Genomic DNA, 6,249 nt, shown 5'->3' with positions numbered 1-6,249 from the left:
AAACTTACCAATTTACAAATGGGGAGATAAAAAGAGTACTAAATCAAACATAACTTCTGATAACTACTTATTAAGAAATTTTGTTTTAACGTGTTCACAGTATCTACCGGCAAATTCAGAAAATAAAACAGCCACGCTTACGCTGTGATCGTGGTCTTTTTTGGTGTTTCAAAAAATTTGCTTATAGTAAATTATGGCTACCCTACCTCACAAATTCGAAGGTTTGCTGTACTGTTTATAGGTTTACTGCATTTGCACAGTGAAGAAATTCATTGCCAAATCATGCAGTCTTTTGGCTACTAAAAGAAGAAAACTCTATCTATTCAACTTATAAGTGAACGACCGAGGATGTTGTTTACTAGCAGCTGGTCTACTCTTCTCGCTTGTGATATAGATTTTTTCCATGGTTGCGCACAAGGGAAGGGAGAACCTACACTTGCACCGCTGAAAATCCAATTAAACAAAATTAATATTTTGTTTTTCTTATTTTGATTAATTAAAAATCATACGCATTATTATAGTTCATATACTGAGTGCCCAAATTCATCATATTTAATAAATCATTAAATTTAATGCTATAACTAATATAATTTATTACTATTTTGAAGCAAAAAAAGTACTACAGAAATGATATAAAGTACTGCAGGAAAAAAAATTATTTGATTCATAGTTTATTCTTTTGTGTTTGCACAATATTTAATTTAAATAACACATAATTTTTATTATTAATTTTTTGTGTCACAAGTTTAAATATTGTTATGCATTTACATTTTTGTTAAACTTGTTGAAGACCAATTAACGCACAAAGCCTAAATTCAATTATTGAAATTGACTGTAAAACGTCCACTATAAAATTATTAAAAAATTAATAAATAAAAAATACATAACCGTACGCGAATTATGAAATGTATTGACTGTTTTTTCTGGTTGTGTTTCTCTGAGAAAGTTTCTGTGTGCACTCTTGAATCTTTAATTATTTCATCCATAATTCATTATTAATACAGAAGAATAAAATATTGTTAAAATCGTGATAGTGAAAAATTTATCCCAATTTCATTAGAGAACGAATTACACTAACACTGGCTACAATAAATTGTGGATTTAGTTTATGTTAAGCATTGTTCTTAGAATGTATTGAAATCGCTAAATAATTAACTAAAAATTAAATGTTAATGAAGAATATTAGTGCTGAGCAATATCGGAATAATGTTATCGCAATGATTTTTAGCAGATATTTTTCCATGTAACCAAATTTAACTATTTTTAGATTAATCAACTTTTACGTTAACGAAATGCAATTTTTCATCACTCACTATAAGCAGTGCTAATGGAAGGCGTTTTCTCGCCCCTGGCGATACTAAAAACGGCGCCCTTTAACTGAAACAAAAACAAATAACAGCATGAAAAAGACGAATAACAATTAACGATTATAGACTTAGAAAAGAAAAACATTAGTTTAATTAAAGAGAATATCACGTCACTATATGAGGATATCAAGTACTCTAGAATAAATATCTATTATAAGTAATATTTTTAATGAGCACAATCTTTTATGATGTGCACACTTCTAAGCATAAACATTATTTATTTATTTATTTATTTATTTTTTTTGTGTGTGCTTTAGTAGAATCAAACAGTTTAATACACTCTTCAAAATCAATTGTTTTTGCTGTTTCATTTTCGATAGAAATTGTTTAAGTATTGTCTTTTGTATCATTATAGATCTTAAATTATGTCTTTATAGCTCTGAATTTGCTAAAATAACCATTTGCTATAGATAGTGAGATTGTTAATAAATCTTTTAAGCTTATCCCCAAGTTTGGAAAAATATTTTTTAACTGTTCTTATGAACTATTATCACCATCTTCATAGTTAGCCAGACAGCCCAATGTGGGCTATGCCTTCCTCTGAAGATTTTTCCCTATTGAATTCCGATTTATCTTTCTAATGTCCAATTCTTTCAATTATTTTTATTATTGAACTATCATTAAGAAATGATAATATAACATATTTGTACTTGTTTAAATAATGCTTTAAAGGTATTTTCCATTCAATATGCATCATTTTGTCAAAAATGAAAAATTGTTCATAGACTGCCGTAACACAATTTATAAGTTAATAAAAAAAAATTATAAACTTATTTTCTGATTTATTTATTCTCTAAAGAGGCTTTCAATGATTCGTCAATAAACAAATTCACTGCTATTTATTATTGACTCATTATTAATGCAAAGTTCACTGATCTACTTGTAATAAAATGTTTTTGAACTATCTTTAAAATAACCATATAAAATAAGCTAAAAATTGCCTCGTATGAAATACTACAGTAGCAAAGGAACGGACAGTCGACGCAGTAATAGGAAAATTTTAAATGATTATTGCTACCAAGTGAGTTTTGGATAAGATTAGTAATAGGAATCTCAATCCAGAGATTAGAATAGGTTCATAAAACTTTATATAAAAATAAATTGATAAAAACCTACGTGCAATGCTAACAACAACAATAGTAAACGTTTCGATAAATCAGATGAATTAAGAAGTTATCGATCCCGCTATTAGCAAATATTTGTAGAGAAGAAGAAAAAGAGGTCTTACTTTAGTTTCTCAGAAAATCCTTTAATAACTATATAAAATAAATATCAAAGAACAAAATGTGTAAAATATTTTTAAAATGAATCGATGTTTATATGTTTACATAAAAATTACTAAGATCTTGGTAACTATCTCATCTTTACTAATTAACCCTACCGTCTTGTTTCTAAATTTCCACCTCAAAATATCTGCTGAAATTTGGGTGAAAAACGTAAATTAGAACTATATTTTGAGGCGAAATAGAAGTATTTTGTACATAAGGTATTAAGGCAATTAACTATTATTAATAAAATATTAATTCATATTATTATTAGCAAAATAATAATTAATTTTATTATTAATAAAGTATTAATTAATATTATTAATAATAAAATAGTAGTTAATATATTCATATTATATTAAGAGATCATTTGATACACAGGTTCACATGTACTGTGCGCAAAAAATTTAACATACCTTTTAATAAACATACCTTTTTATTGATAGGTTATTATGATTATGATTTCCGACTCCCAAAATTTAGGGGGTAAAACTATAAAGAAAATTAATCTTAGAATAAGTAATTAAAAAATAAAAATCTGTAGACACATTTTTCAAATAAAAAATATTTTACTTTATAACCGTCGTTGAACAGCCGAACCAATTTTTGGGTTCACAACTACTAATGTTCAACTCCGTAACCTTGTAATTTTGAACCCAATCCGGAAGACGAGGAAACTCCTGGATCAAGTATTGGGAAATATTTGCCTTCGTGGAGGACTTTCTGATGGAACTAACACTCGTTTGCGTTACATGGAGAGGAAGACCACGAGAACCTCCCACGGTTAGCCTGACGGCAAGGGGACTTTAACCCATGATCCGTCTACCTATGAGGATCTTTCACGTCAGCACTGTGGTCGGTGCAAGCCAGATGCGGAATTCGTATTGACCAGCCATCGCCGAGATCGAACCCGGTTCACCTCATTGAAAGGCGAACGCTCTCTCCCCTGAGGCATCCTGGCTCAAATAATCAAATAAACAGTATTTTAAAAAGGAGGAAATCAATAATTTAAAGAACATTAAATCAGGGTCTCATTCTGCACCCATTTTACCTGGAGCTCAATCCGCCCGCCTTGCTATAATATCGTTTTCGATAATTATTGCTATCGAGAACTCTCGCGATAATATTGTATTAGATATTTTTATTGACAAAGCTGATCACGAAATTTTCGCTGTTGGTAATTTTCGTATAGATGCAATCTATATTGTAAGACATGATATTCGCGATAAATCGTGAAAATACTTTTTAAAATAGTATTACTGTGACGCATAAATAATATCGATATTTCACGATATACATATCTTCTTGTACGAGTACATATTAAGCGGAACAAAAATTAGCACTTTCATTCGATATTGTATTACTGTAAGAAGCTATAACCAATATCGTACGATTTCGGAATAACAAAAAAGAGAGGAAAAGAAATACAAGGAAAAAAAAAAGAGGTTAAAACTAGTAGCCAACTTTTATGGGCTGATTATTAATCATCACCCTTGATATCTTAGGGATAATCAAATTCGTATACACGATAGAGGTTGCAAAAAAAAAAAAAAGAAGTTAATAAAATAAAATAAAAGTTAAGAAGATGAAACGAATCACTATAGAAACAAGCAGGATGAATCAAAATTAGCTTGATTGCCTGGGATAACTTGGATGTGCTCTTGGATATCTCTCTGTTTTCTTCACCTAACAAACAGGTTTTTATTATTTTTCAGGCAAGCTTTTCTCTGAAGTGATTCCACATATGTGTTGTTTTTGTTTTTTTCTTCGATAAAATATTTTTTGATAAAAATATTTTTTTATTTTTTGGCATGGTTTTTAAAAGCATACATTCAGGGAGAACGATTTGTACATGAAATAGTGGTCGTACTGTTTTAAAATTAATTAGGGTAAATATATCAACCTTTAGGCACATTGTTAGAAATTTCTCGGGAAAAAATGGTTAAATAACAGTTTATTGAATGGTTATTTCACCATATTTAATCAAAAGAGGCAAATAACCATAATAAAACGGTAGTTAAGCTGTTAAGTTTGAGAAAAACGTTTATTAACTGGTTTCACCTAATACGGTTAAGCAAACAGAATTTTACCGCATTAACTAGTCACCTAATGAATCTACTTAGTTCTATACAACTGCGTACATATCATAGCCGAGCTGTCTTATCTGTCATTCTCATGACTGGCAGAACTGGAGTTCGAGTCCTAGTGTTGACACCGCAATATTTCCTCCATTCCCTTCAGCACATGAAGAATTTCCAGTGTCCGGCACTGTCCAATGCCCCTTTCCTTACGAAAAGCCGAGCAATGTCTAATTAAATGAAATTTATTAGACAATGTCTGATAAATGATTGAAATGATCTGAATGTCTGAAATGATGTTATTGAAATGTCTAATTAATGTCTAATTACGAGAATGTCTAATCACGAGAAAGTAAAGTTTTCACAAATTTTAAAAGTGTTTGATTGTGATATAATATTAGGTTTTTGAAATGTAATAAAACATAAAAAAATAAAATTACATTGACAAAATCCTTTGGCAGCTTGAGGAAGAGAGGATATTGGGCTTAGCTTATTTTTGCTTAAGAAAGGGGAGTGGGACTAAGAACATTAAAAATATGCTTACATAATCTTCAAACGGCAAGGAAAAATTACAGTGGGGAAAATTGTTTTTCTTTTGGAGCATGAGATTTTTTAACTGATCTTGGAATTTTCACGCCGCTGCACAGTGGGGCAAAATCAGAAAAATGCAGCCAAAATTAGAAAATTAACTTCAATGTTCTAAAAATTGATCACCTATAGATTTTTTGGGTCGCTAATTTTAAATATGAAGTCAAAATTTCAAAAAAACAAAAACAAAATGGGGGATCCAAAATGGTGGATGATTATTAAAAAAATTGTAAATAAATAAATAAAAATTATTTACTAGTAGTTTTTGAGATCTTTGATTACAAATTTGTGGTTAATAATTTTAATAAGTTAAGTAATGGATGTAAAATCGCAAATATTTATCAAAACAAATTTAAACTAAATAAATTGAATAAAAATATTTAAGATTGTTAGTTACAAATTCGATTATCGAATTTAAAAAAAAATAATGAATCTATTTTGCTAGATATAAAAAATTTTGAAAATGTTATAACAAAAATAATAATCTCAAGTTTATTTTTATAATTTTTCCATTAATTTTATCATTATTATAAAAATGACACGAACTGTAAAAATCGATATATCAGCCAAATTTGCAAATATTCGCAGCTAATTTTTTTTTAGCTCTTAAATATATATACCAAACAAATGTACACATTTTTTCTTTATCTCGGCAACGTAAGGCTTTTTTTAATAGAGCACCCTAAAGTTACAATTTCATTGTACAGGGCAGAAATAGGGAAATGGCTCTGGTTTTAATAGTATTTATGTAAAATAATGAATTCATATATATTTTAGAAATGCATTTATGTATAAATCATGCATAGTTTTAATATTTTTATTTACTATAAGGATTTATCATATTAATAAAAATTTAACTGAAAAATTAAATTTTTTTTATTTCGACTTTGTTTCTATTTAATTGCTATTTCCATTAATAAACCAAAAAAAAAAAAAAAAATACAACGCAAT

The sequence above is a fragment of the Parasteatoda tepidariorum genome, chromosome 2 (genome assembly GCF_043381705.1).
Source record: "Parasteatoda tepidariorum isolate YZ-2023 chromosome 2, CAS_Ptep_4.0, whole genome shotgun sequence".
Classification (NCBI taxonomy): Eukaryota; Metazoa; Arthropoda; class Arachnida; order Araneae; family Theridiidae; genus Parasteatoda; species Parasteatoda tepidariorum.
The sequence above is the reverse complement of the archived record's forward strand: the minus strand, read 5'-3'. Positions refer to the sequence as shown.